Source organism: Danio rerio, chromosome 20 (genome assembly GCF_052040795.2).
Source record: "Danio rerio strain M-AB ecotype USA chromosome 20, GRCz13ab, whole genome shotgun sequence".
Lineage (NCBI taxonomy): Eukaryota > Metazoa > Chordata > Actinopteri > Cypriniformes > Danionidae > Danio > Danio rerio.
This window is the reverse complement of record NC_141040.1, coordinates 50,131,784-50,159,708: the sequence shown is the minus strand read 5'-3', so window position 1 is coordinate 50,159,708 and position 27,925 is coordinate 50,131,784. Positions and strand designations below refer to the sequence as shown.

The window sequence follows — 27,925 nt, the reverse complement described above, 5'->3', positions numbered from 1 at the left end:
GAAGATATTTTAAACAAAGCTGAAAACCTGTAACCCTTTAATTCCGTAGTTGGAAAAACAAATACTATGGAAGTCAATGGGTACAGGTTTCCAGCATTCCTAAAAATAACTTCTTGTGTGTTGCAGAGCGGTGTTTCCCAAACCTGTTCCTGGAGGCAAACCACCTGAACATATTTTGGATGTCTCCCTTATCCTAATCTAAATAACCTTATTCATTTCTGGTTTTCGTGTCTCTTCTAATGTTCTGATGATTTGATTTGGGTTTGATTAAGAGGTTGGAAATGTGTACTGTTAATGTGCCTTCAGGAACAGTGTTGGGAAACTCTTGTTGAGTTAAATAAAACAATATCTTAAAAAGATAGTTCATAGAATGTTTGAAACTGGTAACCATTGACTTTCATAGTAGAAAATACATATACTGTGGAAGTCAATGGTTACAGGTTTCCAGCATTCTTCAAACTATCTTCTTTTGTGTTCAGCAGAAAAAAACTCATGAAGGTTTGTAACAAGGTGACTAAATGATGACAGGATTTTCAGTTTGGAGTGAACTATCCGATAAGGTCTCAAAGATCAGGTCTCTTCTAAGAAATAAAAATAAGTGAACTGTTTAAAATTATATTTGAAAAAACAATAGTTAATACTTTATTTACACTGCCTCAAGTGCTTTTAAAGCTGTTTGATTCTGTTAAACACAAAAGTAGAGATTTTAAAGAAAACTGGAAACCTGTAACCATCACTGTAGTTGGAAAAACAAATGCTATGGAAGTCAATGGTTACAGGTTTCCAGCATTCTAACAAACTATCTTCTTTTGTGTTCAACAGAAAAAAAGGAAATCATGAAGGTTTGAAACTAGTAAAGGGTGACCAAATGATGACAGGATTTTAAGTTTGTAGTAAACTATCCCTTCAAGTCTCAAAGTTCATGTCTCTCCTAAGAAATAAAAATAAGTGAATTGTTCAAATATATATATATATATATATATATATATATATATATATATATATATATATATATATATATATATATAAATTAAAATGTGAACACTGTTTACACTGCCTCAAGGGCTTTCAAAACTTGTTGATTATGTTAAACTAAAGAGATATAAAGAAGATATTTTAAAGATAGCTGAAAACCTGTAACCATTGATTTCCATAGTATAAATCCAAATACTATAGAAGTTAATTAATAGAGGTCTTCAGCATTCTTCAAACTGTCTTCTTTTGTGTTCAACAGAAGAAAAAAACTCGTGAAGGTTTAAAACAAGCAAAGGGTGATTAAATGAGGAAAGGATTTTCAGTTTGGGGTGCACTATCCCTTTAAGTCTCAATGTTTATGTTTCTTTTAAGAAATAAAAATAAGTAAATTGTTAAAAATACACATATATATTTTAAGTCATTATTTACTCACCCACATGTTGTTCCATACATCTAAAGGTGGGCCTCATGGTGTGAGCTTGTACAGTTGTTTTTTCCCCCTCACTAGGAAAAGTCTTGTGGAAATCATTGATGCTCATATGGTCGTTAGGTTTCCCTGTGCTGAAAATGAACCTGCGTATTTTGTGTACATTCACAACTTGTTTGAACATACTCTGAACCCAGAACCACACAAATGCACTTCAGATGAATACAAGTAAAAGATATGAGGAATTAAGACATTCATTCATTCATTTTCTTTTGGCTTAGTCTCTTTATTCATCAGGGGTCGCCACAGCGGAATGAACCGACACCTAATCCAACATATGTTTTACAAAGCGGGTGCCCTTCCAGCTGCAACCCAGTACTGGTAAACACCCATACACACCCATTCACACGCATACACTGTGGACAATTTAGCATACCCAATTCAACTATAACGCATGCCTTTTGGGAAACCGGAGCACCCGGAGGAAACCCACCTCAACATGGAAAGAACATGCAAACTCCACACAGAAACGCCAACTGACCCAGGCGCAGCTCGAACCAGCGACCTTCTTGCTCTGAGGCAACAGTGTTAGCCACCATGTTGCCCAAAATTAAGGCATACTTATTGATATTCAAGATTGTGTTTGTAGTTAAACATGCGTTTTACATTTGCCAAATAGAGAAAATTTGTCAATAAAATTATGGATAGTAATTTTACTACTACTACTAAAACGCGTCTTCTTTACAGTGGTTGGTTGGCATCCACCAATCCCACAATGCTTCGCTGTTGTAAACAGGAAGATCTTCAGGTCTTAAGTAACAGACAAACGCATCATATTGTAACAATAACAGAGTTAATAGAGTGGAGGAACTATGACGTCAATTTGTATGCAAAAACCCGGAAGCGAGTTAGCATTGACCAAAGTCAATGGGTTTTTTGAATGGGGTTTTAGTAAAATCGCTTAAATAAGGTTTGTGGCTAACACAAACTCAAGATACTTTCACGTTTTGTTCCACGACAAAAAACACATCAGTTACATCACACTCTTAATTTTTTTAATCAGTTACGTTTCTTTAATAGGAAGGTTGCTATCAAGTTGCTAAATGGGACTACAGGCGGTGTTGGAGACATTATACGTCATCGAGCTAATCTGGTCTGGAGCGCAGCTCGTTCGTGTTGTATTTTCAAATACTATTTCATCAATAGTGTTTTATTGTTTGTAGTATTTTTATATTTGGGATTTCATATTGTGTGTAGATAATGCCTTCACTTGTAAAAGGCTGTCATTACACTGCTTTACAGTATTTGTTACTGTCACAAGTAATGCAGTCACAGTAAAGCATTACTAGTAACGCATCATTGCCCACAACACTGGCCGCAGGTCAGATTTCTCACCACAAAATGAGTGCTTGTTAATTCTAAAAAACAATTTTTATTTCTGCTCATAATTCAGGAACACTTTATAATAACTACACACTAGGAGTCATCTATTAAGCATTAGCAAATAGTGAATTCATTATTTGTTAAGCATTAACTCTACATTAATAAATGTTAGTAAGCAGAAACTGCAGATACAAATGCTGTATTCTTGACTTATAAGCACCTTTATAATGTGCTTAGGCATGGGCCGGTATAAGATTCTGACGGTATGAAAACCTTGCATATAAATATCACGGTATTGAGATTGAAATATATTCTTTCTTTTTAAGTGTGGGTAAAAAAACAAAACGTGTTCCCCTTTGATCACAATATATTTTAATTAAAGAAACATTTACAATATTTTGAAGCAGTAAACATGTCAGGCTAAATACTTCTAATGAATTATTGACTTCTCCTGTCTTCATTTGCTTTGTAAACACTCATTATTTTACAATCTAAAATTGCAACTTTGGAGATCTTTCTGCTGGAGATCCTGCTGTCCTAAAAGAAAAAAAAAGTAAATAAAAAATCTTGCTCATAACTTAGGAACGGTATAGCAGAAAATTTTGATGGTTTTAAAACTTTGACTTTTCCAAACCGCGGTATACCTTGAACACGGTTATCGTTCTATGCCTATATGTGCTTAATGATTGTATTTTTATACTTTGTTAATGATTTATTTTTTCATTACGCCATTTAGTATTGCATTATTTATTAACCAGTTATTTAAGCATAGTTGGTAGTTTTTTTTTAAGATAATTCAGAATGAGTTCATAAATTTTGAAACTATTCAAAACAACATTTATAATTTTTATTCATGCATACACTAACAGTTCATTTGTTTGTTATTAACTCAACTTCATCCAGTTTTGTGACCTAATCTAAAGTGAGGACTATTTATGCTTTATGAATTTCTTATAAATGACAATTAAAGAGTCAGTCAAATTCTAAACAGGAAAAAGAACATTATTCTTTTCTATTCGTTTGAAGATACACAAATGAAACTGTACTTAAAATGAAAAATAAATCTTTGCAATCTTTTTTTTTAAATGCAATTTTTGAACACCGAACATACAAGGGCAATAACAACATTATATTAACATCCAATCAAATACAATATAAGAAGAAAAAAAAATACAATTATTCAAAAAACTAAATTTAAGGCTTTAAAATAAATAACAATTCTTTTTGCTTTGGTATTTTTTTGTTTCTTTTATCTTGCATAGGTAATGACATATTTCTGTTTTAATCTTTGCAGTCTTAACTACAATTAAATGACTGCACAGTTTAAAAATCGCATCTTACTATATTGATAAATTATTATATTGTTGTTGTTTTATTCAGTTTCATGTCATATTTTGACACTCCTGTTATTCAGCAATGTTTGAACTTTGCAGTAATTTTACTTTTTAGATAAGATTGCAAGGATTATTGTTCATTTGATACTGAGCCTTTAATTGTCATTTAGATTAGGTCACAAAACTGCATAAAATTGAGTTAATAAATCATTTATTAACATATGTAATAACCATTAATATATTCCTGAATAATAAGATATATAAAAATGTATTTAAAAAGTTTATTAATCATTCAACTCATTCTCAATAATCCTAAAAACCACCAACTACTCTTAAATACAAATGGCTTGTAATTAATGCAATATTTAATTTAGCAATGAAAAATAAATCATTAAAGTATGAAAATACAATTATTAAGCTAATTTTAAGTGTGGTTTATTTAGAAACTAATGTCATGAGAAGCACGTGCTTATGATCAACACATCTAGCACCTCATTAGCTCCGCAATCTGCCCTGTTAGATGATTATGGAAGCATTATAAACAACCAGAGTTTATCACTTCAGTTATCTTCGTCTCGAAGCTCTCCCCCCTTCCAGCTCTACTTTCCACCCTTTTTTCCTAATAGGGCGGCACGGTGGCCCAGTGGCTAGCACTGTTGCCTCACAGCAAGAACACTGCTGGTCCAACCTCCCATCGGGCCGGTTGGCGCTTCTGTGCAGTTTTCTTGTTCTCCCTATGTTTGCTTGGGTTTCCCCACGGGTTCCCCGGTTTCTGTCCAAAAACATACACTATATCCAATCGACTAAACCAAATTATAAGCCAGGACAACCTTAGTTTACACTTCTCAAATGATGACAGTTTGAGTTCTCAAGACCTGAGCTCGAACTCCCCTCTCGCCCTTCTAATGGGAGGGAGCCCCGGGCTCGAAGATATTACGAGCTCAGGACTCTCTCCCAGAACAGCATGCTAATTATGCTTTATTAAGTGTGAACTCTCGAAATGTGATTGTAAGTCAAGAATAGAGCATTTGTAGCTACAGTTATACACTGCTTACTAGCGCTTATTAATGTAGAGTTAATGCTTAACAAATAACAAATTCACTAGATACTAAATAAATGACTCAGAGTGTATGGTTATTATAAAGTGTTACCAATAATTAGTGTATTTATTTTGTTAGACTCAGTTAGTTTTACTTCATCATTTATTGTGAATTTTATTTCAATTAACAGCATATTTTTGACATAGTTTTAGTTTTTTTGATTAATGCAGTAACTTTAGATTGCATAAGAAAGAAATTTGAGATTTGGAATCACTTAGGGAGAGGAAATAGTGAGTTCATTTTCATTTTAGGGTGAACTATCCCTTTATTCTTTATCCCATACCCCTCATAGCTTCAAGGAACAACGCTCTCTCTCTCTCAGAATTTAATTAAAACCAAGCCACAAAACCAACACCTAAAGTATAAATTTAGACAGATCTGCTGAAGAAGTGTCCAAGAGGAAGGTAACGTGACATCAATTTAGCTCCATGCTCCGTCACAACAAAAACAACCTTGTTTCTGGAAGTTTACGAATGGGCAGGGCGGCTCACTGGAGCCCGAGTAGGGATGACCTCATGGCAGCACCTGCTGCACAGTGCACTGCCTTGAAGGAAATGCCGCGACCTTTAGCGGCCCCTGACCTTTTGTAGCTAACGTAAACTCATTACACACCCCGAGCCTGAGGGAGGTCACTTCAGAGGCACCGAGAAGGGGAACGCATCGCCTAATCAGCGCTTGCCGCCCTCGATTTGGAGCATGTAATTGGGCGCCGTCCTCCAAAAAAAAATTTCCCTCATTATCTCACACTTTCAAACACGGCCCGCCGAGAGGTGGGTGTGGAGACGGACCCGACAGGGGTCTTGCATCCTATCCGAAAGGACACACAAAGGCCATCTTTGTCTCCCGTCACTTAGCAGCAATTACAGCCCCGTCAAAATAGTTTTTTCCTGGGCCACAGCGACGTGTTAATGGGCCCAGGGTTGGGTGTGAGGAGCAGCCGGGTCCATACAAACGCAGTAAGGGTCGGAGGTTAATAGGGGCCCTATGATGTGGCAGATGAGCTTTTGGCTCGCCGAGAACAATGACGAGATAATGTGATACAATTAGGCGGACAGCTACTCGCTCCGATTTGATCCTAGATAAAAGGCACTGAGCCGACACCGAGCCAGGACATGCCTGTCCGATCGGGTGTAGCGAACATCTCACAGCAGGCAGGCAGGCATTTGAAGAAACCGAAAAGTTCACGTCGGTCGGACCTCAAGGCAATGCACGCTCCAACACAACTGTGCGAGTTCACATGTGGAGGAAGAGCGTCAGGCCAAAGCCAAATAAAAAACATCCATCCAAAGTCTTCCAAATGCGTTTAAGCTGCCCGACTTGGGATGCACCTGAAACACGGCTCACAACAATGTTCCCTTCATGGTCGCGGCTCTTATTTCAAAGCTGTGAAACTCACAGCGTGAAGATTAATGTGGGACTGTATCCTCTATTGATTTAAGCTCCACCACATTAAGGCAAAAAGCTGGAACCTCTCAGAGATGAAAAGATTTGTACAGCCCCGACTGGATGCGGTTTGCGCATGCAAAATGAACGCTTTATCAGATTTTCAAATAACGCAGGCCCACTAATCACGCCGAGATTAAATCACTTCTGGTCCGAGTGTGGAGGGAAGTCACGGTTCATGGGAAACAACCGTGTTGTTGTTTTGGTCGCGTTAAGCTTTGCGATTCATCACCATGCTTCCTTCGATGAAGGGGAAAGCATGGATCATTTGGCCCAAAAGAAGCCTTGACTTTCTCTTGCTTTAAAGTCCTTTTTTTTAAAGACCTTTTTTTTTTTTTGCGTATCGTGACAATTCCCAGAGGAATGTCATATAACTTTCTAGATCATTATTTTGACCTGGTAATGTAGACTTGTAAACATTTAAATATGTAACTTTTAATGTAACAGTTATAGTTATTTGTTTTTCCAAAATAATATATTTTTTCTTTTATAGGCTGATTTCACGTGGCCGCAGCGAAATCGAAGCTGCGGTGGGAAGAAACTCGGAAATATGCACAGGAATGTTGTGTACCTGGCTGCACATCTTATCAGCGAAGAGAAAGTGACACAAATTTATTAATCGAGCACAGCGGTGATGTTTGCGTGCGAGGAGAAGTGAACCGTAAGCAGATTACAGGTCTACACGCGAGAAAACTACAGCTCGCGAGCGCACAGGCGCACATCATCATCTGTGCGCACGATGGACGCTCTCGTGAGCGAGGTCATGCCTACAGCGCGCGCGCGATCAGTTCTCTCCGCTCGCTCGCTGGTTCTTCTCTCTGCTCGCGCGAAACAGTTTTTATTTTTGTCAGTCCTGGGGCGGGACTTGGTGTACTTGTTATCTCTAACGCTATTGGCTACTCTGCCTTTCCGGAAGTTAGCCGGGATTGGACGCAGGTTAAAAGATCACGCCATTATATATATATATACAATTTGCAAGTCATAATCATAAGAAACTTTCTGAGAACTTTATGAACTTTATGAGGATTCAATCTCGAGAAACAGTCAAATAATGATAATTAATCTTCTAAAATAATGACTATCATTTCACCGCCTTCCGAGTGACCCGAAGGTACGTTCTATATGAAAAGTGAAAATAAAAAGTGATATTGCACCTCAATTTCAGCTAAGTTAAGGGAAATGGCACTAGTTAGTTAACGTTTTCTTTCCCAAACACACTGTTTAGATGCCGTTTATCAAACTTAAGTTATTGAACTGATTCTTTCACTATATTAGACTTGTCACGATACAAAATTTCGGTACTGAAATTTAAAAAAAAATGTTAACATTTGAGCACTGTTGATGGCGTTCTTAAACAGCGCTGATTTGCCATTGTGTTCACGTGCTCAACAGAAATATCTGTGTCTGGCCTTGAAGGTCAGCAGTTCACCACACTTCACTGATGTTTACTGAGTACAAACACGGACGAGCAATCCGCTTGATGAATCGAATGATCTTCACCGCTTCAAAACACTCCAGTGTTCGTGTATCTGTGTTTGGAATCTGTGAAGAGCAGTGAACTGATGAACTTCACAGGCAATCACAGCCATTTCACTGGTGAATACTATGGCAAATCAGCAGGTTAAGAACGTGCTCAGCTGCGCTTAAATGCTAGCGGGAAATGGACGTTTTGAAAACTTCATTACTATGATAACAGTATTACAGATAACGCAAGGGTGTGCTACAGAGGACTGCATTGTTTTATCGCTCACTGGGATACATAGGCTAAAGCAAGGAAGCGTCCAACTGTGTTTACCTGGTGCCATGAACTGACGTCAAAGAGGACACTTAGGTGTATTACTCTTAAAGAAATTGTGATGTTGTTTAATGTCTAATTTGCTTTTAATTGTTTAAATTAAACTTAACTGAATGATATTAAAGTGATGTTTACACCATATCTGCATTTTGAAAATGTGGGGTGTCAAAATTAATTGATTTATAGATGCACCATGATGGAGACGCGAACAATTCGGTATCGGTTCAGTAATAATCACAACCGGTTTGTACTGACATCATTTATCACATATGGCAGTAACTTAATATGGCGAGTAAGGAGACCATGAGTAATTAAAACACTCCAACTACTTAAAACATACTACTAAAAAAACAGATAACTGTGACTCACTGCTTGTGAGTTTGCTGGACAGTCTTTCACCGACAGGGAAGTAGGCCTGCATCAGAACCCAGCTTCCTCTCACTCTCTGTGGTCCCTTTGACCTGCTGGCGTGTTCGTGAGTTAATGTTTTATCTCCTCTCTCGACTGTTACAACTATAACGTTAACTAGACACGAGCATGTCTGCAGAGCGATGGATCAGCTGATCACCACGGCTGTTTAACAACAGTGTCCGTGTCACTGTTTGCTGATCAGAGCTGCGCTGACCGTCAGAGCCAACCGCATCCCTTTCTGTTGAGCGCACGATCAATAATAGACATTTAAAAACTCCCTCAACAATGCTCAAAAAGCAAGCGGGATAATATTTATATTTGTTTATTAGCTTTACATGCTTATTTTGTTCTGTGCATGTCCTTGGGTTATGTTTGATACGTTCAAAAAGTGTGTTTTCTTTGAGCAGGTCAAATTAAAGGTAAAGTTCGTATGTCTGACTGCTTGTATTAAAGGACAAAAATTGTATTACAAATAGCATATACATTTAAATACATTTATTAATGAGACATTTTAGTACAAGAATTATTGTTTTGTTAAGTAAAATATCCAATTGTTTGTGGAAAGCATCGTCAATGCATCGAGATGCACCAAGATATCAAATTGAACCGAATTGATGGCATAATCATAACCGAACCATGAGACCAGTGTAGGTTCAAACCCCTAGTATTTATGCTGGTGGTGTAACAAATATGATAATTTAGCTAATATTCGATTCAAACGTTCTCATTTATTAGATTTTGCTCATATGCTTATTAAGGTTTGCATAAAAATGATGTACATTAGTAAATTGCACTGCTAGTTAAACTGAACTTGTTAAACTAAATGTGAATATACAGTTGAAGTCAGAATTATTAGCCCCTCTGAATTATTAGACTGCTTGTTTATTTTTTCCCAAATTTCTGTTTTACACAGAGCAGTTTTTTTCAATACATTTCTAAACATAATAGTTTTAATAACTAATTTCTAATAACTGATTTATTTAATTTTTGTCATGATGACTGTAAATAATATTTGACTAGATATTTTTCAAGACACTTCTAAACAGCTTAAAGTGACATTGAAATTAGATTAATTAGGTTAAATAGGCAAGTTAGGGTAATTAGCCAAGTTATTGTATAACAATGGTTTGTTCTGTAGACTATCGAAAAAATACAGCTTAAAGGGCTTAATAAATTTGACCTTAAAATGGGGTTTAAAAATTGAGAAACTGCTTTTATTCAAGCCGAAATAAAACAAGTAAGACTTGTTTAAGTAAGACTCCAGAAGAAAAAATATTATCAGACATACTGTGAACATTTCCTTGCTCTGTTAAACATAATTTGGAAAATATTTAAAAAAAATAAATAAATAAAAAATTCGAAGGGGGCTAATAATTCTGACTTCACCTGTAAACCTACTGTTCCCCTCTTTGTTGTAGCTTGACAATAAATAAGAAAGCTATCGGGAACAACGGTTGCCAGTAAAACTTAAGTTGGCCAAACTGCTTTTCTTACGCTATTTGGACAATACAATTGGTTGGGACAGAATTAAAATTGTTATATTTGTAGTATTTTCATAGCAATTTAAACTCTAAAAGTTTAAATTCTAAATGTACAACAGGAACAAAAAGATAGAGTTTTGACTGCATATACTCTGTTTAAGAATGACAGAGTGTGTGTCTAACGCCCGGCCATACACACAACCACAGATATATTTCAGCAGCTGATGTGTGACACGATTAACGTGCTGATTTGCATTATCACTGGTGACAGGTAATTCTGGAAATATTAAAGTCATGTCTGTTGTCTTATGATGCATTAATTATGTCTGGTTTCCACTTTTTTTATTTGTGCTTGGATGTTAAAACGGCCCTCCTTTGAATTGTCAGTCACTGAAATGTCCAATCTGAGTTTTAGACCCCTGGAATACAAGGACAAACAAAGGGATTTTTTTTTCCTAATGACATCCACAGGTGAATTGTTCACCACAAAACTAGCAATGCGAGCTAACAAAATCAGTATAGTTAGTTTTAGCTTTATGTGCACTTTAAATCTAAATCGCTGGAAGGATGGGATTTGTTTAATCTGTGTGGACTGCAAGCGGAGATGAAGAGCAGCAGCGCCTCTTAAAAGCAAACCTTCATTAGGCGGAAGTTAGGTCGCGGAGGTTAATGCCAGTGCGAGTGTCCTGACAGCACGTCTCCTGCTATGGGACGGGGTCATGCGTTTGCTTTCACTGCACCTAATGAGCTCCAACAGATTGTGACTTTCTCTTGCTCTCTCTGCCAATCACAGGTCGGGAGATGACATTCCCGCTTGTTTTTGGGGCTTGGAGGCCTGGTGTAGCACAGTGGGTGGGTTCAGCTCTCCGGCTCTGAAGTCATGCGAGGAAGAGGTGGAGGAGACGGGTGGAGATGCCACGCTTTTATGACGCCTTGCATCATGGTATACAGTAAGCTCTGTTTGGTTTTTAAACCAATCTACAGTTGAAGTCAAAATTATTGCAGGGTATATGCAGGAATCCTAAAGGTAATTTCAATACCTTTTTAAGACATCTTAAAGACCTTCTCGGAATATTTTAAGACCTCATCGCCACTTCAAGTCCTAATCAGAATCAAACGTTTATCTTCATAAACAGTTGTAGTTAAATAAATCAATGGAGCTCAACCATGCAACAGAACTCAGATAAGCTCGGAAGAAAAGCTTAAAAGAATAAATCACGCGGTTGTTTTCAGCGACAGGCTTCAGCCACTGTTTAAACTCGTCTTTCTCCAACCAGGAGTATGCAAAACTTATATTTTCCCATTTTGCCATCTGTTTCACTCTATGGTTTCGGAGCTTGGCTGGATTTGCCCCTGCCCGATCCAATCCCGTGAACATTAGGAGGAAAAGAAATATGTTTATGCTTTTTTTTTTTTTTTTTGGAGTCAAACACTTTTAAGCAACGCTTAAACAAAATTCAAGACCGTATAAAAATATGATTAAGACTTTTTAATACCTTTTAAGGGCCTTAATTTTCTCATAATTGATTTATCAACTTTTAATACTTTATAAGACCCTGCGGACACCCTGTATTAGCCCTATATATATATATGGATGGTTTGTTCCGTAGACTATCAATCTATATATATATATATATATATATATATATATATATATATATATATATATATATATATATATATATATATATATATATAAAGGGGCTAATAATTTTGACCCTAAAATGTTGTTTAAAAAGTTAAAAACTGCTTTTATTCTAGCCGAAATAAAGCACATAAGACTTTCTTTTAGGTAGTGTTTTATTTATTTATTTTTTTTTAGTTTACATCTCGACATTTTTTGCTATTTCTGCTTAGAATTTTGGTAAATTCTGCGGAATTATTTTGGGAGTATCATAACTAAAACTGTAACTGAAAAAATATATATATCTTTTTAACTTTTATTTGATGTTTAAAATAAAAATCCAATTAGATTCACGTTATTATCTAAATAAAGCAAGTTTGTCATATAATATATCTAGTAAAAGACAGAAAATATTACTCTACAAACTGTATTGTACATAAATCAGATAAACATTTTCACATTAGTAAATAATATCACTAAAATTAATTTAAAAATACTGAATAAATATAGATTTATACACATTTACTCAAGTAAATAAACAGAATTAATGATGGGCTAATCTGTGAATTTGTGAATCTGTGAATTTCTGTACGCGCAGATTCCGGGTGGGCCTACTTATTACTTATATTACATATTCTAAGTTCAATTTAAAAAGTATTCATTCATTTATTTTCCTTTGGCTTTTATTCCCTTTATTCATCAGGGTTATTCAACTTATCCAGCAAATGTTTTACACAGTGGATGTGTAATGTTTATATAATGTTTTCCAGCTGCAGCCTAGTACTGGGAAACACCAATACATTCCCATTCACGCACATACACTAAGGCCAATTTTGTTTATTCAGTTCACCTATAGTGCATGTCTTTGGACTGTGGGGGACACCGGAGCACTCGGAGGAAACTCACATGAACTCGGAGAGAACATGCAAACTCCACACAGAAATGCTAACTGACCCAGCCTGGACTTGAACCAGCAACCCTCTTGCTATTAGGCGACAGTGCTAACCACTGAGCCACCGTGTCGCCCCCTTAGTATTTTCTACTTGATTAAAATATTTATCTCTTGATTTTGACTTCATATCATAACAATGTTTTTGTTTTTTTGTCATATAACTTTCTGGATCATTATTTTGACTTGTGATGTAGACGTGTAAACATTTAAATATGTCATCAATGTAACTTTTAATGTCATAATTATATGATATATTTTTTCCCCAAAATATTGTTTTTTGTTTTATACTGAATTACTGAAATGGGCTCCAGATAGCATAAGCGCCAATTATTTAGTGTTAGTAATGTTAGCCTATAATATTTGAGTGACTCATGTCGTGATTTTGATTTCTCCATTCAAACTTATGTTTAATGTCATATTTACATTGTTGAATATGATTATTTTGACTGTCATCAGTGTAACCTTTTATGTAATAATGATATGAGTTTTGGGTGGCATGGTGGCTCAGTGGTTAGCACTGCCACCTCACAGCAAGAAAGTTGCTGGTTCAAATCCTTTCTGGGCCAGTTGGCATTTCTGTGTGGAGTTTGCATGTTCTCCCTGTGTTTGCAAGGGTTTGTGTGCTCCGGTTTCCCCTACATTCCAAACACATGCGCTATAGGTAAATTGGATAAACAAAATTGGCAGTAGTGTATGAGTGTGTGAGAATGACTGTGTATGGGTGTTTCCCAGTATTGGGTTGCAGCTGGAAGGGCATCCACTGCATAAAACATACGCTGGAACTGTTGGTGGTTCATTCCGCTGTGGCGACATATAAATTAGGCACAAGCCAATGGAAAATGAGTGATTTATGATTTTTTCTTCATATCAAAACTATCATTTCCCCCCACAGAATGTTTATATTTCTGATATGGTTGAAATGGGCTTTAACAGCTAACATAAACTATTAAATGATTCCAGATAACATAAAAGCTCCAATTATTAGTGTTGGTAATATACGTTGAGTAATATTCGAGTTCATACAAAGTTAAATCTGATCACACAGTTTTGAGACGGTGTGTTATTGAAACTCTATAGCGCATGCGATATTATTTGTGAAATGATTTAATCTCCACTTAATGATGAGAGCGTGGGCGTAAACAACGTTGTTACAGGATGTTCCAACTCCGAGGAAGACAAATGCAGGGCAGGCTCAGAAAAAAAAAAAAAGATGGAGCTTTTTCTCCTCACAACCGTGCCAACACACCTGCTACTATTCACTTCAGAGGAAACGGACACTCGCTGGATGAGAGGCTTGCTGGCCAGCGGACAAAAACCACCGCAGCTCCAAATTAGAAACAGGAAGAAATGTGGGTAACGCTCCGATTAAAACCGTCTTCCCCACATGGACTCAATATACTCCCTCTCTGGAAACCCAAAACCCCACAGCACTATTTTATATCACGGTCAACAAATAGGCTGTGTTCGAAACGCCACTGGCAGAAAAGATGGCCGCGTGTTTACAAACTCTGCAAATATACTCTTATAGTCGCGCTATATGAATAATGGCGTCCCGTGCCATGCGCAGCCTTTTCACTCCCGTCTAAATATTTGGGGAAATGTTGTTAGTAAAACTGTCTTGGGGATTGTTGCACAACTGTTTTACGGAAAGAGTTATGGGATGTCCTGGTACGTCCTGTTACGCGCGGATAGAGAAGGTATTTAGGTGTCCTGACTAGAAATAATGAGCAACATTAGGTGAGGTCTTTTTGGTTTTGTCAATCAATCCTTATCTTATGCCATAAGGGGGCATTGAGGGATACAAAGACTAACAGGTGCCCTCCCTGCCCTTTTAAATAGTTTAAATTGAAATAATCGACGATAGGTAATAAGCCACTTCAGATTGATCTGGGTTTGCCATTAATAAGTATGTGTTTTGAGTAGTTTAAAACACAATTTTAATTATAATATTATAAGTTAAAAGATTTGTTTGCAGATATTAATAATAATAATAGGCCAGTAATAATTAGTGAATGCCAAAACTGCATATTTCACATCTATAAATCATATTATCAATAAAAAGTGAGTATTGATTATTATAAATTCTGGATATGATCATTTTAAAATTCTTTATAATCTGTTTATAGGTACTTTATTTAAAAAAAGAAAAAAAAATACATAATACACATTACATATAATCCATCACCTACATGTTTATATCGTTTAATAAAATTAAAACAATATATACACTCACCGGCCACTTTATTAGGTATACCTTACTAGTACCGGGTTGGACCCCCTTTTGCCTTCAGAGTTGCCTTTATCCTTCATGGCATAGATTAAATAAGCTACTGGAAATATTCCTCAGAGAATTTGGTTTATATTGACATGATAGCATTATGCAGGTGCTGCAGATTTTTCGGCTGCACATCCATGATGCTAATCTCCCGTTCCACCACATGCCAAAGGTGCTCTATTGGATTTAGATCTGGTGACTGTAGAGGCCATTTGAGTACAGTGAACTCAATGACATTTTCAAGAAACCAGTCTGAGATGATTTGGCCCAGAGTGTGCCAAGAAAATATCCTCCACACCATTACACCACCACCTGAACCAATGATACAAGGCAGGATGGATCTATGCTTTCATTTTGATTATTGTGACCCTTTCTCAGTTTCCTATACTCAGCTGACAGTAGTGGCACCAAGGTTGTATGTTCAGAGATGCTCTTCTGCATCCCTCGGATGTAAACGAGTGCTTTTTTGAGTTACTGTTGCACTGACCTCTCGCATCAACAAGGCATTTGTGCACAAAGAAATGTCGCTCACTGGATATTTTCTCTTTTTTAGACCATTCTCTATAAACCCTAGAGATAGTTGTGCATGAAAATCCCAGTAGATCAGCAGTTTCTGAAATACTGAAATAATGACCAGCCCATCTTGCACCAACAACAATGGCACGTTCAAAGTCACTTAAATCATTTTTCTTCCCCATTCTGATGCTCGGTTTAAACTGCGACAGATTGTCTTGACCATGTCTACATGCCTAAATGCATTGAGTTGGTTTCATGTGATGTGTGTGACTGATTAAAAATTTGCATTAACAAGCAGTTGGACAAGTGTACCTAATAAAGCGGCCGGTGAGTGTTTGTATATGATTAAAAACAAAATTAAAATAAACTCAGTGTTTACTCTTCCTCATGTGGTTCCTTATCTTTACAAGTCTCCTTTTTCCACAAAACACAAAAGAAGATATTCGGTTTAATGTTGCAAACTGGTGTTGGTAGCCATTAAATTCCACAGTAGGAAAAAAGCATGGAACTAGTGGAGGGCCAGTAAATGGGCAGAATTTTCATTTTTGGCTGAACTACAACTTTAATAACAATAACAAAAAATATTAATAATAATAATTAAGGTGGCTCAGTGGTTAGCTGTCGCCACACAGCAAGAAGGTCGCTAGTTTGAGACCCGGCTGGGTCTTGGAATTTTTGTGTGGAGTTTGCATATTCTTCCAGTGTTGGCCTCTCGTGTTCACCTTCTCCGGGTGCTCCGGTTTCCCTCATAGTCCAAAGAAATGCGCTATAGATCAATTGAATAAACTAAATTGGCCATTGTGTGTGTGTGTGTGTGTGTGTGTGTGTGTGTGTGTGTGTGTGTGTGTGTGTGTGAATGTGAGAGTGTATGTGTGTGAATGTGAGAGTGTATGTGTGTGAATGTGAGAGTGTATGGGTGTGAATGTGAGAGTGTATGGCTGGTACCCAGTACTGGGTTATGGGTGGAAGGGCATCCGCTGCTTAAAACATATGGGGGAATAGTTGGTGGTTCATTCCACTGTGGCAACCTCTATTAAATAAGAGACTAAGCTGAAGTAAAATTAATAATAATTAAGCATCTAAGCTGCTTGTTAGGAAACTGTGTAAAGGATGTTGCTGGCTTTATATAAATGATAAAATCCATATGCAATGTTAGATATATATATAAAGCAAAAAGTGAGTGAGATGAGGGCAGAGATAAGATAAATAAAGAGCTAGTTGTTTCCTAAGTTCATCAAGTCTCAATAAAACAGTCATACACAAGATGGCTCAAGAAAAACTTAAGAATGTTTTTGAGCTGAAGAGGGACCGAAAAAAAAAAACAGCCAGTGCTTGGCCCCAACCAAACATTCCCGTGCCATTCTCTCACACATGTGTACAGATATGTGATCTTTCATCCATTCTGTCGGATAGATTCTGCTGTTCAGACTCACTTTCCCACAGCAGACTATTAGTGCTGCACTCGCTGTCGACAGGCGGCCGACGGGGACAAATGGGGCGGAACCGAATGAAAGGGGAGACACGAAAAAAGCGATGCACCAAAAGGATGAATTAGGAGGGAGATGAATGTTGAAATATGCCCATTGCCCTTTTGCTTTCACCTCCAACCTTTGACCCTCAGATACTTTCCTCCTCTCTGCCTGACGACGGTTCTTCGGCATTTCCTGCCCTCCTCGAGGACACAGCGGTGTTGAGTCTGAGCGTTACCATGAATTATGCCATCTTTATCAGGAAGGTATGCCAAGAATAATAGGGAAAGTACCAAGTGCCTCCAATTTGAAAAAGAAAAAGATTCCAAAGAGATTCCAAAGAAGGATTTCGAGATCCATTTTGAGTACTTTTAAAGTTCCATTTTGAATTTTTAAAAACTTTTTAAAAATTTAAAGAACACTTTTTACTGCCCTCTGTTTAAAGGGACAGTTTACCCAAAAAAGGAAAATTCTGTCATCATTTATTCATCCTGCACTTGTTTCATACCTGTTTGTTTCTTTCTTCTGTGAACACAAAGGAAGATATACTGAAGAATGCAGTTGATTTTTTTCCAACATTCTTCGAAATATCTTGTTTTGTGTTCAACCGTTTCATAAAAGTTTAGAACCATTTGAGAGTGAGAAAATGGTAAAGAAATTTACATTTTTGAAGGGTGAACTATTCATTTAAGTCTGACATCAAGCATCACAGTTTCTCGGTCTCAACACTCTTGGCATCAGATGCCAAAGTAAACAAATGGTACAAATATATGCTCACGATGTGCTACAACATAATTAAACAGTCAGAAAAAATGCACACAGTGATTCACTGATTAGTGTCTGGGACTCAGCAAGTCCACAAACTGTGGTTTACACCATGGTTTAGTAAAATAACTGCTTTAAAAAGTTTAAGGCCCATTTTCTTTTTACTTTTTGTCTTTTTTTGTAACTCTTAGAACTAAACAGTTGAGTTTTACTATGTTTGAGTTCATTCAGCCAATCTCCAGGTCTGGCGTGAACACTTAGCTTAGCATAGATTATTGAATCGTATTAGACCATTAGCATCTCCCCTAGTAATGACAGCTTCGATAATTTTCCTGTTTAAAGCTTGGCTTTCCAGAGTTATATCGTGTACTAAGACCAATGGAAAATTACAATTTGTTATTTTCTAGGTTGATGGCTTGGAACTATACTTTAATTCTGGCATAATAATCAAGGAATTTTGATGCCATACCTAAAGCAGCAGATAAGATATTACACTATGCCTAAAAATAGTCCCCAACTAGGTAATCGAGACTTATTATGTTTATTCAGGGAGCATGTGCCGGTTGATCTGAATACCAAATCTCTGATAATTTTTAAGTGATATGCCAATGGTCTAATCTGATTAAAACACTTATGCTAAGCTTAGCTAAAAGTTCTCCTGCCAGACCCATAGATTAGCTAAATAAATTCAAAAATGTTAAAACTCAACTATTTAACTCTAAGGGACTCGTAAAATGAGGCTACTTTAAAAAAATGTGTCGTTTCTTTAAGGCTTATTCCTTTACTAAACCATGATGCTAAACCACAGTAGGTGGACTTGCTAAATCCCAGCCACTAATCAATGAATCAATAACTATGTTTCCATCCACCTATTCTTATGCATCATCTTCAGCTGAACCTCACAAAAACGGAAATGCTTGTAGTTTCTGCCAACCCGACTGTACACCATAACTTTTCAATCCAGATGGATGGGGCAACCATTACTGCATCCAAAATGGTGAAAAGCCTTGGAGTAACGATTGATGACCAACTAAACTTCTCTGACCACATTTCTAGAACTGCTCGATCGTGCAGATTCGCACTCTATAACATCAGAAAGATCCGACCCTTCTTATCTGAACATGCAGCTCAACTCCTTGTTCAAGCTCTTGTTCTCTCCAAACCGGATTACTGCAACTCTCTACTAGCTGGGCTTCCAGCTAACTCTATCAAGCCTCTTCAACTGCTCCAGAATGCAGCAGCACGAGTGGTCTTCAATGAACCTAAACGAGCACATGTCACTCCGCTGCTAGTCCGTTTGCACTGGCTGCCAGTTGCTGCTCGCATCAAATTCAAAGCTCTGATGTTTGCCTACAAAGTGACTTCTGGCCTTGCTCCTTTTTATCTGCTCTCGCTTCTGCAGATCTATGTGCCCTCCAGAAACTTGCGTTCTGTGAATGAACGTCGCCTCGTGGTTCCATCCCAAAGAGGGAAGAAATCACTTTCGCGAACGCTCGCCCTCAATCTGCCCAGTTGGTGGAATGAACTCCCTAACTGCATCAGAACAGCAGAGTCACTCGCTACTTTCAAGAAACGACTAAAAACTCAACTATTTAGTCTCCACTTCACTTCCTAATCTGCAATTGCCTCTCTGGATATCACACTAACTGTACCCAAAAAACAACAAAAAAAAAAACAACTAATACTACTAATACTCCCCTTCTTAGACTTTACAGACCTGAAACTTGCCTATAGCACTTATTCATTGTTGCTCTTAGTTGTGTAAATTGCTTCCTTGTCCTCATTTGTAAGTCGCTTTGGATAAAAGCGTCTGCTAAATGACTAAATGTAAATGTAAATGTTATGCGCATTTTGCATATGCGCATAAAAGATGGTTGATGGAAGCGGTATGATGTGCATAAATTTTGAAAATGTGCATTAAAAAACGTATGCGCATAACCGAGTAGGATAAACTCTTTATTCGATAAGAAAAGATGTGCATAAACTGCGATGGAAACACTTTTACCGCACAAATTTCAGTATGCGCATTAAAAAAAAGGTCATGTGATTCTGTTTTAAGAGATTGTGCTGATGAAAATGTGTGTAAATGGACAAACAATCAGGCTGAGCACATTGTAAAACATCCGAACTGACGTTTTGGTCATTCTAAAACGCCTTACCATTTAAATATAAGTGTTAATATATTATTAATGACCTCCAGAATCAAGAGCGTTTGTGCTCTGCATCATTCACTGCGCGACAGGATTGCCTTCTGAGGCGCAAGTCATTCATTAGATGAAGAAAAGATTGACACAGCTTCTCCTACTGCAGCAAATTCAGTTTTTACTGTTGATATTTGGTGCCAATTAATCAGAAAGTGACGATTTTGTTCGCTTTGAGTCGCTGGATGGAAACGCTGCTTTATTCGCACGTCTTTTATGTGATAATTTAGTTTTGTGCATAAAGTTCATTCACATTTATGGATGGAAACATAGCTATTGTTTTCCTTTTTTCACTGTTTGCCTTTTGTTTGACTGTTTTAATTTTATTGCAGCACATTGGAAGCATATATTATAATATATTTGCTACTTTAAATTATTATATTATATTACTATTTATCACACGTTAATGTGGGATATAACTAGTGTCAGATAGAGTCTGTGGACATGTTTTGCTATTTCTGCAAAGAGTTTTGTAAGAAATCTGTGCATGTATCCAGAATGATTTTAGGAGTATCATAACTAAAACTATATATTTGAAATCAACAAATAATTCATTTTCAAATTTTATTTAATGTTTACAATGCAATCCAACTAGATCCACTTATTTGGCAAACAAAGCAGGTCTCTCATATAATATATCTACTAAACGACAGAAAATATAACTTTACAAATTGTATTGTAAATAAATCATATGAACGTTTTAAAATTATTATTATTATATCACAATAATATCAGTGACATGAATAAAAAAACTGAATAAATATAAATGTACACACCTTTACACAAGTAAATAAATAGATTCAATGATGGGCTAAAAATCTGCAGATTTCTGCACGGGCAAATTCAGTGTGGGCCTAGATATAACTATAAACATTCATTCTTTTTTTTTCTTTCAGTTTAGTCCCTTATTTATCAGAGGAATCAACTAGGGCGAGGCAGTGGTGCAGTAAGTAGTGCTGCCGCCTCACAGCAAGAACGTCGCTGGGTTGCTTTTTCGAACCTCGCCTCAGTTGGCGTTTCTGTGTGTAGTTCGCATGTTCTCCCTGCCTTTGCGTGGGTTTCCTCTGGGTGCTCCGGTTTCCCCCACAGTCCAAAGACATGCGGTACAGGTGAATTGGGTAGGCTAAATTGTCCGTAGTGTATGAGTGTGTGTGTGTGTGAATGTGTGTCTGGATGTTTCCCAGAGATGGGTTGTGGCTGGAAGGGCATCCGCTGCGTAACAACTTGTTGGATAAGTTGGCGGTTCATTCCGCTGTGGCGACCCCGGATTAATAAAGGGACTAAGCCGACAAGAAAATGAATGAATGAACCACCAACTATTCTGGCATATGTTTTCCATATGCTTTCAGCCGCAACCCTGTACTGGGAAACACCCAAACACTCTCACATTCACACTTGTACACTACGGCCAATTTTTATTATTATTATTATTATTATTATTGTTTTACCCAGTTCACCTATAACGCGTAACTAAACCAAAGCACCCAGAGGAAACACACACGAACACAGAGAGAACATCCAAACTTCTCACAGAAATGCCAGCTGGCCCAGCCGGGACTCGATCCAGCGACCTTCTTGCTGAGGTGACACACTGAGCCACCATAACTATAAACAACTATTGAGAGTATTCTCAATTCAAATCGAGTATCCATATCCAAACAGTATCCGTTAACAGTATTCCAAACGTCACAACTATATGTGCATATAAAGAACCATTAGTGCATTTCTCATTGCCAATAACAAAAGCTTTATATTTAAGCATGCATATTTACAGCGTTTGAAGCAAAACCAGCACGCAAACGATGACGATGTGCTGTATTGCACGCGCAAAGTGCTTTAGTGTTAGTAATAAATCAGTTTTTGACTGTATAATGTTCTAAGATGCAGTCACTGACGGGGGTGGGCTGAAGCACAGCGCTGGCACTCGTCTCCTCTTTATGATCTTATGGCCAGATGTTTATGTTCCATAGGCTGGAGTGGAAAGCTGCCATGACATCAGCCAGAGGACAGCAGGATTCTGGGCCTGGGACAGGAAGTGACTCACAGGAAGTGAGCTGAGGTGAGGCAGGCAGAAGGCAATCCATCTCCTCTGTACACAAACACACACACACACACATACGGTTGAAGTCTACCTCATCGCAGCCACATGTAATGTAAGAGGCGGTCACAAAAAGCATACAAAAATTTTAAGAGCTTAAGCCAAATAAAGAGATGGCATGCATTAAACACTCCCTACAACAGATTTAGGACTGCGTTTAAGATTTAAATTGCATGTATAGTTTGCATCCATTAGGTATTACACAGTTTTACCATGAAAAGTAATGAACTTAAAGGAATAGTTCACCTAAAAATGAAAAGTCTGTTTGAGTTTCTCTCTTCTTTTGAACATAAACGAAGATATACTAAAGGATGTTGGAAAAATGTGATTTCCACAGTGTTTTTGTTCCTCATATGTATGTCAGTGGCTGCTTTTTCAATCAGAATATCTTGTTTTGTGAAAAAAGTTCATAAAATGTTTAGAAGCACTTGAGGAAATGCTGAGGAAAATTCAAATTATGGGTGAACTATCCCTTTAATACACTGCATAAGCCTTTTAGATGAGGTATAAGGATGCACTTTGTCAATCTAGCCAGAAGTGGATAACAGTAAATACAGGTGTAAATGGGGTCTAGAACATTTAAGCTTGTCCACTTTTCCAGAGGTAGTTGGGACAGATTGCTTTAAAATCATGTAAACTCTCATGTTCAAGTGTGTTTAATTAATTAAAAATGAGAGAGGACACCAAAACAAGGTATTAACACTTTCCTGTGCTGTACTAAAACACAGATCACATTCAACATTTGACTGTTAATACTATTTTACATTTCCATTAAACGCATAATTCACCCTAAAAATCAAAAAGTGTCATGATTTACTTACCCTTTGCTTTGAGTTTCTGTTTAACACAAAAGCAGATCATTCAAAAAATGTTGGAAACCTGTAACAATCGGCTTCCGTCATTTTTGTCTTTACTGTTATGGATGTCAAAGGTTACCAGCTTTTAGCTTTCTTCAACACACACACACACATATATATATATAAATATATATATATATATATATATATATATATATATATATATATATATATATATATATATATATATATATATATATATATATATATATATATATTTGTGTCCAACAGAAGAAACTCATTTTTGGGGGGTAAACTATTCCGTTTTATATATTTATAACAAATATATATATATATATATATATATATATATATATATATATATATATATATATATATATACATACATACACCGGCCACTTTATTAGGTACACCTTACTTGTACCGGGTTGGACCCCCTTTTGCCTTCAGAACTACCTTAATCATTTGTGGCATAGATTCAACAAGACACTGGTAGTATTCCTTAGAGATTTTGATCTATATTGACATGATAGCATGTCAACATGCAGTTGCTGCAGATTTGTGACATCCCAAATATGCTCTATTGGATCGAGCAATGGTGACTGTGGAGGCCATTTGAGTACAGTCATTGGTGTGGCCGATTCATTTAAGAGATTTATTTATTTACTTATTTATTTTTATATGCAAGTAATAGTTAACTTCAGCAAAACTTGCATCTAATGTTTTGTTTTATTCACTTCAAGAGTTCCTATGTTTGTTGTAGGTGGGGCTGTAAATAGTGTAACACCGGGTGAAAGTTAAAGCTTCCCTCTGTGTGCCCGCGCTCAGTCGCGTGGTGCACGCAGATGGTGAAGCAGAGGTAATTTTCGCTCTCCTCTAATCCTACAATTATTATCCCTTTGCAGTCACAATTATTTTATTTTGACACTAAAATGCTGTTTAGGGTTTCTGTTGTAATGTGTATTGTTGTGATGAGTATATTTTACTTTAAATGGTGTGTTTATTGTGATTTTAGAGTTTTCATTTGCACGTGTATTTTTCATGTAGGATTGAGAGGGTTTCCAGTGTTAAACTATACTGACTGTGCCTCACTGTTTTGTTAAGGTATGTTGTTTTGGTTATTGGCTTGTTATTTTAAGGATTCAAATATGTAAATCAGTTTAAATTACAGTAATGGTGTCATTTAATTGTGTCATGGCAGATTTTCAACTAATAATTTAATTAATGCAAACAAAAAGGGTTTTATTTTATCAGTGATCAAAAGAAAATTAATGCAATTTACAATTAACAGTTATTTAATGTTACATATTTTATTTATATTATGCAATTTATGTGATTTTGTTTTTATTGGCATTTAAATGTTTAAAATAGTAAAATACATATTTCTCTGTGTGCCTGCTCAGTCGCGTGGTGCACGCAGATGGTGAAGCAGAGGATTGAGAGGGTTTCCAGTGTTAAACTATACTGACTGTGCCTCACTGTTTTGTTAAGGGAATAAATCAGTGTTTCTCCACCTCATCTGTGTGTGTGACCGTGTTTGAGAGGGAAGTCCATTTGAAGTCTGCTACATCTAACTGGTGCCGTGACCCGGATCCATTGGTCAGCCGCAGCCGATCGCCGGGGTCAAGCAGTGTGCTGAGACGTCCTGGTGCTGTACCGTGTGACAAGGATCTACGCAGCAGATATTCAAGTGATTCCCATTGGACATTCGCACACACATACGTCGTTATTCGTCTACAACGAACTATACACAATTACACACATTTTACACATACACATTTTGGACATCAGCATACATTGGACATTAACATTTATTTGGTGACTTGATTTTTCATTTAATGCTATATTCTGATTTGAGATTTTGTACATTTGGTTATTTTGGGTTTACATATTCTCAAGTTTAAGTTGTAATAGTAACTCATAATTCAGTTTGTGGTATCATTAATAATGGCTGAAAAGGGACAAAATACATCGGATTTATTCACACCATTAGGTGGGAGGGGTAGAGGTTTGTACAGAGTTGAAGGGAATACAGGAGCCACACCAAAATTGTTATTTCCCAGTTCAGTTTCGTTACCAGAGGTGAGCCCGTGTCCTGATTTAGCGCAGCCAGCATGTTCAACCCCTTCTGACAGTAACAACAATGTCACTCAGCAATTAATAGATCTGATAGGAGAGCTGGGTAGTCAGATTGGTGAATCCATAGCCGGTCGCTTGTTAGCTAGCCAAAATGTCGCTAACACAACACCCACAACTACAACACAGTTAGGGCAACCTTCACTCGAAACTTCTAAGGTTAGTTTTATAGTGAGATCAGACATTAAAGAACCACCAATGTTTAAGGGTGATGAGAGTGACAAGTACACTGTCAATGAGTGGATAGATGTAATGGAGTTGTATCTGCAGAAGAGTAGCTGCCCTGAAGCAGAGAAAGCAAGCACTATCCAAAGTCATCTCCTTGGAAGAGCCAAAAATATTATTAAAGTAGGGCTTAAAAGCACTGGTTCAGTTAGTGTTGAGAAAATCTATGATATGCTAAGACACTACTTTAGCGACCACCCTGTGTCCCTTTTGCCACTGGCAGATTTCTACGCCACTCAGCCTAAATTTAAGGAGAGCCCTGTAGATTACTGGGTGAGATTAAATTCTGCAGCAGAGCGGGCTAACAGTCATTTACAGCGCAGTGGCAGTAACATGGAAAACATGAATGCAGAAGTGGCCATGATGTTCATACGAAACTGTCCTGACCCTGAGCTATCTAGTGTGTTCAAATGCAAACCTATGAGCAAATGGTCTATTGAGGAAATCCAGGAAGCTATTGATGAACATCAGAGAGAAAACCAATGTCGTAGAATCCCCAATACAGTCAAGCCCCACACCCTCCATGTATCTACAGCTAAGGCAGTTCCTGTTTTAGAGGAAGTAAAAGAAAGTGAATTAACTGCTGCTAATGCTACAGCGTGCACCCCCAGTAGTCATTCTGAAGCTAAAGTGTCCCAGTCTAATTCTGAAGCATTGGAACGTGTCCTCAACATGCTGGAGAGAGTGTTGGAACGAACCAGCCAGCCCGCACATAACTCTCCAGGGTCCTTTCAGACACATAGGGCTCGCTTTTCCTCTTGTCGTGTTTGTGGAGATCCAGCACATTCCACCCGTTCACATTGCATGCGAGAGAGGCGGTGTCTAAACTGTTTGAGGGTCGGACATCAGCGTAGAGACTGTCCTAATGTGGTGGAAGCAACCCCGCAGCCAACTGGTACCTCACACTCTCAGGGAAACGAGTATGCTCGCATTGGAGAGGGGACAATGTGAGCATGGAGAATGAAACCCTCATTGACAAGGATGAACTTCAGATATTTGAGGAAAGCTGTAAGGCAACCCCTGATAAAAATGTACTTTTTCAAAATGTGATGAAGTTGGAAAAAGCTGACAGTCTGTTTTACACCGATGTCTCTATTGTAGGAGCAAACTTTACATTACGTGCACTTCTTGATAGTGGGTCTATGGCCTGTACCATAAACAAGGAAGCTGAGTGCAAGTTAAAGAGTGCAGGGGTTGTTCTTACATCAAGTGAGAAAAGACCAGATATCATCCTTGTCGGTTGTGGTGGAGTCAACGTTCAGCCTGAAAGTATTTGTCACCTCGAGATAGAAGTGTATGGATATGTGGTCAATGTTCCAATGTTAGTTGTCCCTGGTCAGCGAGATGAAATGATCCTGGGTACTAATGTCATCAAATACATTGTTAGCCAGATGAAAAATGTGCAGGGCTATTGGCATGTTCTGAGTCATCCAGAAAGTTCAGGAAATGATGATATCGCACAGTTCTTGAACATGTTGTCTGGCCTCCACAGATGGAAAGGAACTGAAATGCCTACTAAAGTAGGGACAGCTAAACTTACCCAAGCTGTAGTGTTGTGTCCCCAGCGAGAGCACCTTGTATGGGCCAAGTTACCTGCCAATGTGCCTATCTCAGAAGGAAGTGCCGTTCTCGTTGAGCCTGCTAAATCACACTCAAGCAAGAATGTTGTTATTGGCCGTGTTGTGGCATCAATGAGTAGTGATGGATGGGTGCCAGTCAAAGTTCTAAATGCTAGTGACAAGCCTGTGACATTACGGAGGAATGCAAAACTGGCAGACGTATCCCCTTGTATAGCCCTCGAGGACCTGGACTTGAGCCCCCAATTGCCAGCCAGTCATGAGCTGATATCCTCCAGTCAAGTTACCATTTGCATGGATGACAATGCCACGTCTTCTGACTCAAGATCTCCCAACAGACTTGACTCGTTTGGCCTAGGTGACCTCAACATAGAGGCATGCGAAGTGTCCCAGTATTGGAAGGAAAAGCTTGTGCAGCTGATCTGCAAGTATGAAGACGTGTTCTCAAAAAACAAGTTGGATTGTGGCAAGGCGAATGGTTTCTACCATCGTATACATCTAGTTGACAATCGACCCTTTAGGCTTCCTTATAGACGAGTGCCACCAGCGCACTATCATAAGCTCAGACATGTTCTTTCAGAAATGGAGGAGCTTGAGATCATTCGTAAATCCTCTAGCGAATGGGCCTCCCCATTGGTGCTTGTCTGGAAGAAAAGTGGAGATCTGCGCATATGTGTCGACTATCGATGGTTGAATGCCCGCACTACTAAGGATGCTCATCCCTTGCCACACCAGGCAGACTGTCTAGCTGCGCTGGGTGGAAACGCCATTTTCAGTGCCATGGATCTCACTTCGGGATTCTATAACATAGAGATGGCAGAAGAAGACAAAAGATTTACTGCTTTTACAACGCCTATGGGGCTTTATGAGTTTAACAGACTTCCTCAGGGTTTGTGCAACAGTCCTGCAAGTTTTATGCG

The 27,925-nt window shown here is 37.7% G+C and overlaps 1 protein-coding gene and 2 long non-coding RNA genes across 7 annotated transcripts in view; 1 reads left to right on the top strand and 2 right to left on the bottom strand.

Annotated features, from left to right (window-relative positions):
* LOC147839464 (uncharacterized) overlaps window positions 1-3,457 on the bottom strand; it is a 44,209-nt gene extending 40,752 nt beyond the window's left edge. Inside the window, exon 1 of the long non-coding RNA XR_015519115.1 lies at window positions 2,938-3,457. This is a non-coding gene — a long non-coding RNA (uncharacterized LOC147839464). The remainder of the gene's footprint in view (window positions 1-2,937) is intronic.
* fermt1 (FERM domain containing kindlin 1) overlaps window positions 1-27,925 on the top strand; it is a 211,495-nt gene that overhangs the window by 37,237 nt on the left and 146,333 nt on the right. For 3 of the 5 annotated variants that reach the window (XM_087298803.1, XM_087298802.1, XM_087298800.1), the window contains 2 exons: window positions 11,143-11,299; window positions 22,122-22,210. The gene's annotated coding sequence lies outside the window, so the exon portion shown is untranslated. Of the gene's footprint in view, window positions 1-11,142; window positions 11,300-22,121; window positions 22,211-27,925 lie in introns of those variants that run through there. The other 2 variants (XM_087298801.1, XM_087298804.1) reach the window with 2 other exon arrangements.
* Window positions 12,170-15,062, bottom strand: LOC147832333 (uncharacterized). The gene is made up of 3 exons (XR_015519182.1): window positions 13,870-15,062; window positions 12,991-13,798; window positions 12,170-12,584 (listed from the first exon to the last, which is right to left on the bottom strand). It is a non-coding gene; the product is annotated as an uncharacterized LOC147832333 (long non-coding RNA).